Genomic DNA, 13,756 nt, shown 5'->3' with positions numbered 1-13,756 from the left:
TGCTGGGCATCTGAAGGACTGCCTTGCTTCTCAGTGCGAGGCTGGAATCTGCAAAACAACACAGATCAGAAGTGGCACTCCACTGGCCCACGACACAGGCTAGAGACTCAGACACACCTCTGATTCCTCGTTTCCACCGCTCATTTCACCTGTCACGTGTCCTGAAGATTTTACAGCAATCATCATTGCCTCGGACAAACGTGTCAGTGACTTCATCTTTTGGATAAAGTTTAACATGCTCAGAATGGCCGGCCCAGTCCCTCGTGTTCTGACCTTAGCTGACCTGTAAAACATCACTTTTGACAATTTTCCTACTATATTTTATTTTCTACCAAGAGTCAAAAATTTCTAATTTCCCAGACATATTCTGATCAGCTATATATCTGTCTTAAATGTATTAGTTCTCTTTTAAACCTTGATCAACATTTAAAAATGTTAATCTCATGACATTTTTTATTCTACTTAATCTTTTAATAAATCAAGAGTGTTGCGAATAAATACTAGATGCCTTTTTGTCTCCAGCTGTTGTCACCTTTTAAAAACATTTCAGAGTGTCGATATACTTTGCATGTATCTGTAGACATATACATCTACGTGGTAATTTTAAATGTTCTAAGACAGATGCTAAGACTAAAATTGAAAAACACTGAACCTAATTTTGATACAATATTTAAGCCAATGTATCAAAAGCTAATTATTTCAAAATAAAGAAAATAGGAAAATTTAAATGAAACGTTAACATTGTTACACAAATTCTTCAATATATTTCTATAGTTAATGCTCAGAATACACTTAAATTTGAACTGGCTAAATCTGTGTGCTCAGCAACAGCAATTCTAGGGCAGACATTGCCAAACCTGATACGGAGGCCTGATGCCTGTCTTGCTATTCCTGGGAGCCAAGGATTTTGACATTTTTAACTTGCTAAAAAAATCAGAGAAGGACTGATATTTCCTGATACCTGGAAATATGAAATACAAATTCTCAAATCCGTAAATAAATATTTATTGGAGTAAAGCTGTGCTCATTCCTTTTTTTATATTCTCTGGCAAATGTATTGCTAAAAAGCAAAACATTTCCTTTTCAGATACTGTATGGTCCACAAAGCTGAAAATATACCATTACGCCCTTTATAGAATGCTTGCCCCTCTGTGCTCTAGAGGATTATCTCTCCTAGGATTGTAATCGTGGCTTGGTTATCTTTGTCAGCATTCAGTACCTGGATGATGTAAAATAAGAACTCAAAAATTTCAGCATAAGATACATTTATAATAGAATTAAATGAACACTTATTGAATAGCTGTACCCTCTTTACCTAGCAGTCATAACTTAACTACTTTCTCACTCAAAAATATTTTATAAAACACACTCAATAGTATAAAACTTTTAATTTTGATAGGTCTGTCTGTGTCCAACTGCAACTGTGCATCTTCAGAAATTTACTAAGCTCTAACTCTCTCTTTCAGTACCTGTAAATTAGGGCAAGAATGATGCTTATCTCATGTTGTGGATTGACAACTAGCAGTCAACTTATAACCCCCAGCTGAACTGAGTAAGTGTGGTGCTGGGTGTCGGAGGCCCAGCTGAGGGTTGTTGCCAGCAGCATAAGAAGCAGACCTGGAAAAGAAGAAAGGCTTTAGGGAATTAAAGAGGTTGTTGGGAGCTGGTGGAAGCTGTAAGGAGCAGTTGGTTGTTTTGGAGGAGCTCCTCATGCTGGCTTTTCTGATGAACTCGCCTGTTTTCATCCTATGAGGAGCTCAGGACCTTGTTGGCACTGAGAATGGTTTTGGTTCACTTTGAGGGAGCTTTGGTCCTCACTTTGAGCATTGCTTCCTGGCTCCAGAGGGGAAGATGGTGCACTGTCAGTCTCCTAGAGAAGCTTGCTGCATTGGCTTCCCTGATGGGAACTCGGCCATCTTGGTCATTGGTGGAGCTCAGCACCTTACTGTTGCTGAGCATGGCTGTGGTACATTTCGGGGGAGCTCTGGTTCTTCTGAGCGTTGCTTCCCAGCTCCAGTGCAGATCCCTCAGCCTGCTAGCACAGACTTCCTAGATTCCACCACTGACGTTTGGGCCTTTGCAGCACAGACATGTGAAACAGGCTTTCATGAGATACTGTTATGGGCTCTGGGCCTCCAGTTGGACTCATGGGGGGCATTGTTATGGGCTCTAGGCCTTCAGCTGGACTCATGCAGGACATCTCTGTGGGATCCAGACCCTCCGCTAGTTTCTTGGTTTTGGTGTGTGGACAGATTTCCTGCACTCTTTTGTATATAGCTCTTTGGGTGACTCATAAATAATCTTACAAACTCTGTGTCCTGCATTGTATTGTTTCACCTTGCAGAATATCCCCAAAACCAACACATCCCACAAAGTTGTTGCAATAAGTAAATGAAATGATATGTGCAATAACAGTATAGTCACTTAATAATGCTATCTTTCAATAAATGTTAAGTATTTTTACATACATCCACAATTTGCTAATTCAACTTATTCCTTTTAATAACTTTCCCATCACTGATTTTAAAGGAAGTGATAGTTCAATTTGATATGGTTGATAAAACTATATCAATTTATTCATTTGACAAATCTTAGCACAGTTATATTGGTTAGTTTAAGATATTTCAGATACCAAATATATTGCTAGTGTATTATAATCACTGGAGAATTACAAATGAATGTAAATCCATACTCAATTTCCACGGAAGTGAATTCTTCAAAGGAAAAATGTATTATGAAGAAAGGACATAGAAAAATATTGTTTAGAAAACTGACAGTTCTGAGAATCACACACGTTTAAGTAATATAGCACATAGGCTTACACTATACCTTTAACATAGTTTTTAAATGGCACAGCTTTAAAATTGAATATTAAAATATGTTAGTATATGTGCTGCTGAAGCAAACACAACATTTAAATATTTTTAAAAATAAATATAAAATTAATAAGTTTAAGATGGCATTTCAATATTACCAAATACTATTTTGTTTAACATTATAAATGTATTCAAATCACATTGTTCCCTTGATTTCCCCTGCTAAAATACTAACATTGCTGAAAATAACTCTTTAGACAGTTATGTTTAATTCAGCTTTTATGACTCCTTAGAGTGAAGAGAGGAAGACTGTTGTAATTTTCTGGACATGGAGAATCATTTGCTATGGTAAACTGGATAAATGCTTGTGCTACCTCCTGGGAACCCGGCAGAAAAGAGTAGCTGGATCTATTCTGCTAAGATGTGAGGGTCTCCATATTCTTTCAAAATCAGTGGCCTTAGAGGGATCATAAATTGCTGAGGTAGAACAATCCTTACTCCTCTTTATCTCATCCACTGCCTTTGAAATCAACTGGAGCTTCGTACTTGGAAGCACCACAAAGGTAAGGCTGGGAATAAAAATATGGGCTAGGATTTGTGATGCTCAAGTGATTCCGACTCATTTCTCCAATAGCTGCAGTTCTGAAGCATGCTAGACTTATCGCTGATATATTGCAGTTCACAGTGCGTTAATTCATTTTACAGAGGTAATCCTGCCCAGCTCTACCATTCCTTTTTAAAAGGAAAGCTAACGCTTCAGTTTCATTTGAAATAATGTATCCTTATGTTCATAATTCCTGATTTTATCAAATCAGGCAACACGGAGAGTCCAGGCCTTCTTTGTGGACAAAATCAAAATGGTCAGAAACTCCCATGATAGGCACTGCTTCTATGGGGTGTAAAATTGTCTCCGACCTGTCAGACCTCCTCTTCCTTATTTTAAGCACTTTGTTTTACATATTTTTCTGACTAATGAAAAACAAGGATCATAAAGACCTTTAGCTTCTGTATTCCACAACAACAAAATATTGTTATGTATAAAATTGATATTTTTAAAATGATGTTCTTGGAGCCTATTCAATTTTACAAACACACTGCACATTTTAGCATTGTGTTTCTCAGAGAAAGCGTAGTCTATAAACTCATTTTATATTAATATATATTAATTTTGTTTTATATTCATAGGGTCTTCATTTTCAATTATGAGGGTTTCATTTTCAATATTGAAAAAAACTGTTCTATCCCTTGGAAAAACATATAAGTAATCTAGAAAATAATTGCCACTCTGTGATGTTTTACAATGGAATATTATTGATTATTACTAAAATTAATGTGTTGATATTGATATTCTTCCCTTAATTTGTAATTCTGTTGCTACCTTTGTTAGGCTCATTTTATACATCAAAAATAGGTATAAATCTTTGAAATGGTTACTAATAACAATAATAAAATGAGTATATTGCCCTCAGATACGAAGTAATTTTTCTCCTGGAAAAAGAATATTCAGAGAAAATGAAGTGAGAGAGTCCAACCATTTAATAAGTACAAACGTTCAAAATTTAACTTTAATCTAACATTACTTACAAACATCTAATGAGTTATGTGTTTTGGTCACTTCAGTATAAAATAATTCTCCATTGTGCATTCTGAAACTATCATGCAAGCCAATACTTAAATGATTGCCAATCAATTTCAGTTCAAAACAATACAATCATTTTGTTTCTTCAGACTCTATTACACACTGCGTAGTGCCTTATTTTAAGTAAAACTCCTATCACTAATCGTGGAGGAACAAAGATGTGTCCAAATTTTGAAGAAACATGGTTGTCCCAAAGCTCAGATAATGAATTTTAGCTCTCTCTGGAGGAAAACCTTTCCTGGATGTAGTCTGGCAATATTCCAAGATTTCTTTTTAAAAGTAACTCCATATGTGTACTGAAAATAAGCTAGTGATGTTTTAAATCAACTGGAAAGAGAGGCTGCTCTTTTCAATATTTTTTTCCTAGCATAACTTTGAAGTGCAGCATTTGGGGATTATGAAGGTTTGGGTTACCTGCTGAATGAAGGCATAGAAAATTATTTGAAAGTACCCTTTTAAAAAATGTACTTTAAACTTATGAAATATCACCTGTGGTTAAGAGAAGGTATGCAATTCAAAGCATTTTTTTCAACCTAAAGAGAAAGAGTTAATTTTAAATTGAGATTATATTTTCCATATTTTTGATGGCTATGAGATCATAATCAAAAGTTTGTGGTTCACTTATTTTTAAAGGCAAGAGATGATGGGGACTACTAAATGCTATTAAATTAAAGAAAAACTTTATAATGAGTTAGATACTCTGAGCAAAACTGAACCAAAGAATAGAGTTTACCATTCTCTAATGATTGTTTCACAGCAGGTAATTTAGGTTATTTCATTTTCAAATAAATTCACCTTGTTTCTACTTCCTTGTAATCTGTTCTGAATTTACTTGATGCAGGCAAAGGCTTGAAATATATATATAAATTCCCCCCCTCCATTGGCAATAATGCTAGCTAGAGAAAACCTGCTGGTATGGTTAAATTTGTATCATGTAAAGTTAAAGTACAATACTTTTGGATAAGCATTATTTTTCAGAAAGCAAAGAAACTGCAGTGCAAGCCTTATTTATATCATGAGAGATTTCCTTTGTCTAGAAGATCACAGACACATTTGCTATCACTTAATACTGTCAACTAGGATTTTGAAAAAATTTCAATGTCTATATAGTTAAATATACAGTTTAGAATGCAAAACATTATAATCAAATGGGCAGGTTACGGTCTCTCCATTTTAGCAACAATGTATGAATGATTTAAAAATATCAAACCTCCTGATACTTTTCAGAGTAAATGGTATTGCTGAAAAATACGCTTCATAGGAAATGCATACATACCGTGTCTACAGCAGCACGATTCATAATAGATAAATCTTGGAAACAGCTTATACGTCCCTCAGCAGATGAACTGCACTCACACACAGTGGAGTATTATTCCGCCAAAAAGACAGATACACGGGGCTGGGGATTTAGCTCAGCGGCAAAGTGCCTGCCTGGCAAGCGCAAGGTCGTGAGTTCGGTTCCCGGTACCGGAGAAAAACCAAAAAAAAAAAAAAAAGACAGATACACTTGACTCATTTGTAGGAAATGGATGAACTTGAGGAGCATAATGCTAAGTGAAATAAATCGGAAGCATACAGTTAAATATCATATGGTTTTTCTTATATAATAAACCCAAATTATAAGTAAAGAGAAAAATAAAAGACAGATATTAGGATGTAGAGAGATAAATCTTTCTCAGATGGGAAGGACAGCAAGAAACGAAAGGGTGTGGGAGTGGAGGGAAGGGAAGAAACAGAATGAGGGTGCGTTGCGTACACACACCAACTCTACCTGCCGCACATAGCATTATGTGCTCTAAATACAAAGTAATAAAATTCTTTTCAAAATGGGAAGAAATGGCTTCAGAAATTCAATTTCAATTTAACTTAAAATTTTTAAATAGATCATTTTTATTTACTATATTTTTAAACTCAAAGATGGTTTATAATATATGGTAAAACTATAAGTTTCATTAAGATATATGTTTATTGCTGTATCCAGAAATACTTGCTGCTGCTGATTCTTACATGGAAGACACTGGGGTAAGCCTGAGGACGCAGTCAAATGTATTGCATTTCCATGCTCAGAGTGTGGAGGGTCAAGCAGAGAAGCGTGTATTAAATGTATTGTGTCTTTACAATACAGGCAACAGGACTTGATGATCAATTCAAGGTAGAATACAAAAGAACAAGGACCATCCCAGATGGCAGGAAACAAGAGGAGAAGGATGAAGCTATCATTGCGTATGATGGCCAAGACCTGGAGGAGAAGATTTGGGAAGAAAAATTCTGGAACCTGGCTTTGGACAAGTTGAGTTCGGCGTGGCTATCAGATATTCATGTTGAGATTCTGCTAGGGAATTGTCTACCAAGAATGGACTGGATGTGGAAGTCTGAAATTGAGATATAAATTGAGCATCATTAGACTATTAATTATCCTCAAAACCACTAGACAACATGATATAACCTTGTGAAGGAATGAAGATAGAGATAAATAAATGTGTGATCCTCTACTGCATTGTTAAGGGTAGTCATCACTTTTTTAATAATTTATAGATATAGACAGGTAACCTAATACATAAAACTGGACCATGTGATCTCAAGAGAAAAGTGAGATATTGAAAAATAAGCAAAAAACTGGTGTATTGTTAAAGTACTCTAGAAAACAATTTATTATCTACTGTTAGAAGTAGGTATACACCATGGGCCATAAAGAAATGTTACAAAGAATTTTATCATTTACATCCCAAAACATTTATAATAGAATTGTCCAAAATGTAATAATTCAAATCTAGTGGAAAAGAAATGGGAGACTATCTATTAACATATCTAATTATAGATTATTACATATAGGCAATTTTATAAGCCAGAACTGTGCATATCAAAATATATTTGATTAAAAGACCAATATGTTAAGTTAACAAGCAAAGCATAGAACATTTAAAGCATTTTGAAATCATTTCATGTCAATTAAAAATACAAATATTGGATATATGTTCTAAAACATAAAACCAGGTACAACTTCAAAATTTATTGCAGTTGTTTCTACTGGGGAATGTCACTGGAGAGCATAAAATAAAGTCCATTTCTTAGTTGTGTATGTTATATACTATATCTTTTCTACCCATTTTATTTTTATAAAGAGATGATTTGATTTAGGTGTGTGTTTGTATGAAAACTGAATTAGTAAATCTAGATTTTGTCCTACTTTGCTATGAAGTTTGATTGCTACTAGAAAAATTAAATTAATTATAAGATTCTTCCCTCAGTATAGGATTTTTGCTATACTCTATTACTTTCTGTCAACGAGTATGTTAGCCTTTTTTCTTTCTGCAAAGTTTTTCCTGGTTAAATTTAAATTCATAGCATCACCTATCCCAAAATGAGAAGGGAAGAAGTCTGCATTTTAAAAGGCAAATACATCTACCTCTCCTAATTTGAAAAATAGACTTCACGGGAAGAAAATTTCCAAACAGCAAATGCTGTGCTAAATACACTTTTCAATTGTTGACATTCAACAAGAACAGGTCTGAGATTCCACTTTCTGTGTTTATGGATTACAGTGCAAAGAGTAAAATGGTGCTTCTCTGTATTTCTAAATATTTTATGATACAAAGCATTTATGACAGAGAATCTTTTTACTCACAAAATATTAGGTTTCATGTTTAACTTTGAGGGAAACTGTACCTTTAACCTATATGGGATGAGATGGGAGAGAATGAACAACATGAGCAAGTATGGTAATTCTGTGAGGAGTGTATGATTTTATTTTCAAAGATAAATATTTAACAAACACATGTAATATGAGTAATTTTTGGTATTGTACATAGGATTTATCAAAATTTCATGATAAAAGATTTATCAAGCAAATATGTAGTATCTTTAAATTTAGCAATTTGAACTTAATATGAGACAGTAAAAGACTATATTACAAAAATATGTGATTATTGCTCTAGATTAAAACTTGTTAAATAGATCAGTTAGTAAATGCAAAGCTTTCAAAAACATTCCTGAAAATTATGTTAATTTTCCCTTAGTTGTAATTAGGTTTGCATTATAGTTGTTTTAATATTTATGTGAAAAAATTACTTCCTTGGATCTATGTTAATTATTCATAGCCACCTTACAAATGTCTGCTGTTGACTACAAGGGTGAGAGAATTCAAGGTACTTTATTGAGTGATTTTTCTCTTACCTAAAAACAATGCACTCGCTGAGCATGTGAACTCTGACAGCAGGCTGTGTGGATTTGAATTCCTTAATCTCTCTCATTTTCCTCACCTTTAAATTGAGGCTAAATATTTTGTGAGTATTTAGTGGGATGACACATTAAGCTACTTAGGGATTGGCACCTGGTAAACATTCAGAGGCACTCTCTTCACAGCTGCATTACGGCTTTGCTGGTGTGGGAAAGGAACTGGTTTCTTGAATGATTTCTGTTAAAAGCATCCTTCTTGGACCCCCTTCAATCTGTTCTCCTTGTTTAAGAATCACTGGGAAAATGACATATGTTTAGATCTCCTCCGTGATTAAAACCTTTAATGATTTTCAATTGCTTTTAAGGTAAAGACTAAAAATCTTTAACAAAATCTTTGGAGAGCAAAATAATATGGTCCTTGCCTTCCTCAACAGCCTCACTTCTAAAACTTTCCCCCCCTGCCCTTTTATGCTCTTTCAGTTCCTCAAAATAATTGACTTTCTTCCTACTTTAAGACATCCTCGTACACATGCAGTGTATCCAATTACTGTAAATCTTATTGATCCTTTAGGTCCACGTTTTAAATGGACATCTCTGGATCTTCCAGTATAGCCTTTAAATCCTCCTGTCTAGGATAAACCTGCTCTTCTACAAACTCTCTTAATTATTTTGTGATTACTTTTATTTTGAGATGCTTTTTTTCATATGTTAGTCAAATGAGTTTTCCATGTATAAACTATACAAAGACTTATAGCAACCACGACTAAATCCCTCTGATTGGCTATCTATGACCATTTAGAATTCTCTTAGCCTGGAGAAGAAAGAGGATTAAAAGGAAGTGAGATATTATAGACCCATTGGGGGTAAGTGGGGTGAGGACAGCAGGAGGTGTGCATAAGTTTGGACAATTTAAGGTCTTAGAACATCCAAAAATTCAGGAAAATTATTGTAGATTTCTGGATGATGCAAAAATATTGTACTTTACCTCACTCTGCAATATGGAACAGAACCAGGAAAAAGTTTCAATAGTAGTTTTGCATTTTTCCCTGAAAATCTCAGTTGTCCCTGCAGCTTTAAAATGGTCCAGGTGTGTTTCAAATTCTAAAAGACTTTTCAGAAAGTGTCAGGAAGGAATACACTCAGAAAACCCTCTGTCATTGCCACTGCCATGCCACCACAGGGACTGGGGACCAAGCAATCTCCAGAAATTGGACAGGCCCTCAGGGGAAATGTCTCCACTAATGCATTAGGTCCATTCTATAATCCAAACTTAATTCTCTGTTGCAATATAGATTTATTGAGGATCTTTTCTTTCTCTCTGAAATTATGTCATTGCTTCCTAGACTATTGCATTGGTTAGTTTTCTCCTTGCTGAGACAAACGACCCAAGCCCACAAGTTAAAGAGGAAAGGTGTATTTCTGCTCACAGTTGGTAGAGATTTCAGTCCATAGTCACCTGGCTCCAAGGCGGTGCAGAACGGTGGAAGGGCATCGCAGAGGAGAAATGGTCCATGGCAGGGAGGAGTCAGCAAGCAACAAGGAAAAACAGCAGCAACTGCCTCTCCCTTTTATCCCCTCCAGGCTACCACATTTTGGGTGGTGTCACTCAAACCCAAGGCGAGCCTTCCCATTACCCACAGCCTGAAGCATGCTGAATTAGAAATCACACACCCTCAACCCCAGCACCACACACCCTAGATCCAGCCACCTCTGAAAAGCCCCACCTGTGACTGCCTGAGGCTTGGGGGGCATCTAGACACGAGCCTTAATAGCTGTTAACTCCAGAAAGACTGTTTCTTTGTCGGTCTTCTGTCTTCAGAACACAGTTCAGTCCCTGACACAAGTAAACAAGTATCTTCTGCTTAAATGAGTTGGTGACGATGTATACCTTATAAACCCTCTTATAGTGCGCTGTTTGCAGTCTGTGTCTCCTACACAAAACATTCCCAACTTGTTTGTTGAAATCATGAACTAATGGAATAAATCATACTTGGGGTTTAGCCATACAGAAAATGGACAGAGATGTTTGTCTGTGTCTGACAGACATCTCACAAAACACAGTTTCTAAAATGCTGGCAAAAAATAAGAGATTTCCACATCTTTAAATCACTTTACTCTTCATTATTTATAAGCTTTTATTCATTTGAAACATAACTGTGTTCACAATTCACTTGATTGTTCACTTTCTAATTTATTTACTTTGGCTATTTGATGTTCCTCAAAGGCCCATGTACTAAAGTCTAGGTAGACAGCCCGTGCTACTGCTGTGAGGGAGAGGCATCTTTAGGAAGGAGGAACATGGAGTCTGCAGGAGGGAGGGAAACCCCGGGTAGGGGATACCGGAACTCCACCTTTTCCCTCTTTCTCTGTGCTTCTAGGGCGCCATGAAGTGAGTAGGTTTCCTCTGCCTTATGCTCCCTTCCATGACGTGCTTACGCGCCCAAGGCTCAAAACGACATTGTCAGCTGATCACGGACGGAAGCCGCCAAATCCATGAGCCAAAGTCACGTTCTCCTCCTTCAAATTGGTTTATCTCAAGTATTTGCCACAGTGACGGGAACCTAACACATTTACCCAGGAGAAATACATTATTCATTACATAAAGCCGTTCCTTGTTGATAGCCATACAATAGATTTATTCTTAAAAAACAAATTTCCATGATTATTTTTATTAAAGCCAAAGAAATTTTCAAATGGTAATCAAACAATCCAATCCAATGGCAAATGTCCCTTCTATGCAGCGAAACTGCATGGTAACAATAGAAGAGCTGTCCTTCTACTATGTCAAAACAGAACAACAAATTTTCTTTTCAGTATAATAAAATGTCTGCCTATGCAAGAATGAATAAGTGAAGTCATTATTGTGACATCAGCATGTAGGCCTTCACAAGATTCTCTCATATCCTCTGCATGTTCTGTTAGTCAGTACATAACCCTGACTTAGACTCCTTGAGATTTTGTTTTACAGATTAAAAACCAACCACATTTCACAAGTTATTTTCTAAATTATTCTAAAATAATTATTTACAAGTGTTTTTTAAAATAAAATACTAATCTTTAAAATTCAAATGATGGAAAATTGAGCATTTCATCAAACTCTGATATGTGTACAATTTCTGTCCACTTTGTCCTAACGCTGTAGATGAAACGAAACAAGTTTAGCATATATCAGATTTCCTGAGATCACACAGAAATTCGATAAAGCACAGCAATGCGATGTGTGTAGGGAGGCATGTTGGTTGTATCTATGACCTTGCTGTGCTGTCTCCTCTCAGTGATACCAGGAAGTGGTATAAAGCCCTATAAAACACAGCCTCACTAGTGAAACAAATAGGTGGATGTGAGTGGAAATTCAATATAAGCTGGCTTGACAAACAGGGGGAAATTTAACATTGAGCCTGTGGGATTTCGGGCCAGACTTTTAAATTTGATTGATAGATTTAAGAATTTTATATATATGGATCCAGTACAAGTGGGTATCATGGCATCATAAAAACAATATTATCAACTAGGAAAGTTGCAAAACTCTGTCTCCTGGGCACTGGTCATGGAATGTCTTTTTACCTACTAAAGTTAACTGCTGCAATCTACTTGTTTTTATCTAGTCTTGATGTGGTTTTATAATGTAACGTGTTCCTTGTTGAGCTTCTTAGTAGCCTTTCTTTTCATCAAATCGGCATTTGCTGAGCGCCTTAAGGGCAATCTTTTTCACTACTTTTTGTTGTATTAAAGTTGTATCTCCTATTTTAAAATTAAGTTAAGTAACATATTCTGTATCGCTTATCAAAGTACTTCCCTTCAAAGCTTGCATATATCCTCATGCATATCTTCTGCAGTGTAATTTAAATATGAAGTTATGTCAATAAAAATTAATATTGAAAATGAGAAGAGGTTTGTTTATTATAGACACCATAGGGAATATCTACAAATACTTCAAGAACTTAAAGTCAGGAACTATAAAATTAAGGAAGCTGCTCTGAATGCGGCCTCAAACTGCAACTTAAAAAATTAAAACAAACCTTTTCTTTCTTCCTTGATCTTCATTGTGTTTACCTGGTAGTTTCTACAGTTTCTAAATGCATATGATAGAGTTTGTGTTGAGTATGTGATACCCTTATCTATGATATCAAATTGTTCCTATCAAAGATATATTCAATGTTTTACTCTAAATATTTTGATGATTGCATTTGTAGCTCCTCAGAGCAATTGCCTAGTTTGCTCAAGGTCCTGAATTCCTTCCGCAACACTGCAGAAAATAAACATAAAAAATAACTAAATTAGAACTAATGAATTTTAGTAATGGTCATTTCTGATAGAAGTTCAAGGCTCTCAATCATTTTCTCAATAAATAAATTTAAATTGGAATAGTTAATCCATTTCATACACTTAATTTTAAAATCGACTTTCCACATGAGCCAGATTATCTCTGAAGAGCCAGATTAACTGGAAATCGAATGGATAGTATTTTGACAGAAGGAATGTGTGGAGATGTGTACTCACACATGCATAAGTCTGTCTTTCTTTAAATTACATTCAGCTACACATTGAAATTACTGTGAAAAAAATATGTAATTAAATATTTGAAGTAAAACCTTATCAAGATTTGAAAGAATATTTTTGTTAAAGTTTCTTTGTTTCTTTCTCTATTAGTTTAAAAGCAACTCACACAAATCAATGTCTTTTTTTTTTCTTTTTTTTTGTCTTTGTGAGACAAAGTCTCACTATGCAGTTCAGGCTGGCCTCAAGCTCACTTTGAGCTCACTTGCAGCTCAAATTCACAGTGATCCTCCTGCCTCAGCCTCTGAAGTGCTGGGATTATAGGCATGTGCCGCCATGCCCAGTAAATCAATGTCTCTTATTATAATGTCTTTCTCAATAGGTTATACCAACATGCAGTATAAATTCTTATAATGTATCCTTGGGAAAGCATTCCATTACTTTCAAAATAAATTTTCTGAAATATTTTATTCATATTTCAAATATAAATGATCATTATTACTAAATTCCATCTGGATGCTTAAAAGTAGCATCACTTATAGGAATTTCTTATAGAGTAGAAGGTTACATGAAGCTTGAATGATGAAGACATTGAATATTGTTTAGGAATACATTATCCTCTTTTTCC

At 35.3% G+C, this 13,756-nt stretch overlaps 1 long non-coding RNA gene across 1 annotated transcript in view; it reads left to right on the top strand.

Annotated features, from left to right (window-relative positions):
• LOC106149381 overlaps window positions 1-7,534 on the top strand; it is a 55,948-nt gene extending 48,414 nt beyond the window's left edge. The window contains exon 2 of the long non-coding RNA XR_001235533.1: window positions 6,581-7,534. This is a non-coding gene — a long non-coding RNA (uncharacterized LOC106149381). The remainder of the gene's footprint in view (window positions 1-6,580) is intronic.
• Window positions 7,535-13,756: the final 6,222 nt, after the last annotated feature.

Source organism: Chinchilla lanigera, unplaced genomic scaffold (assembly GCF_000276665.1).
Source record: "Chinchilla lanigera isolate Chin_1 unplaced genomic scaffold, ChiLan1.0 scaffold00043, whole genome shotgun sequence".
In the NCBI taxonomy this organism is placed as follows: Eukaryota; Metazoa; Chordata; class Mammalia; order Rodentia; family Chinchillidae; genus Chinchilla; species Chinchilla lanigera.
This window is presented reverse-complemented; position numbering and strand designations above follow the sequence as displayed.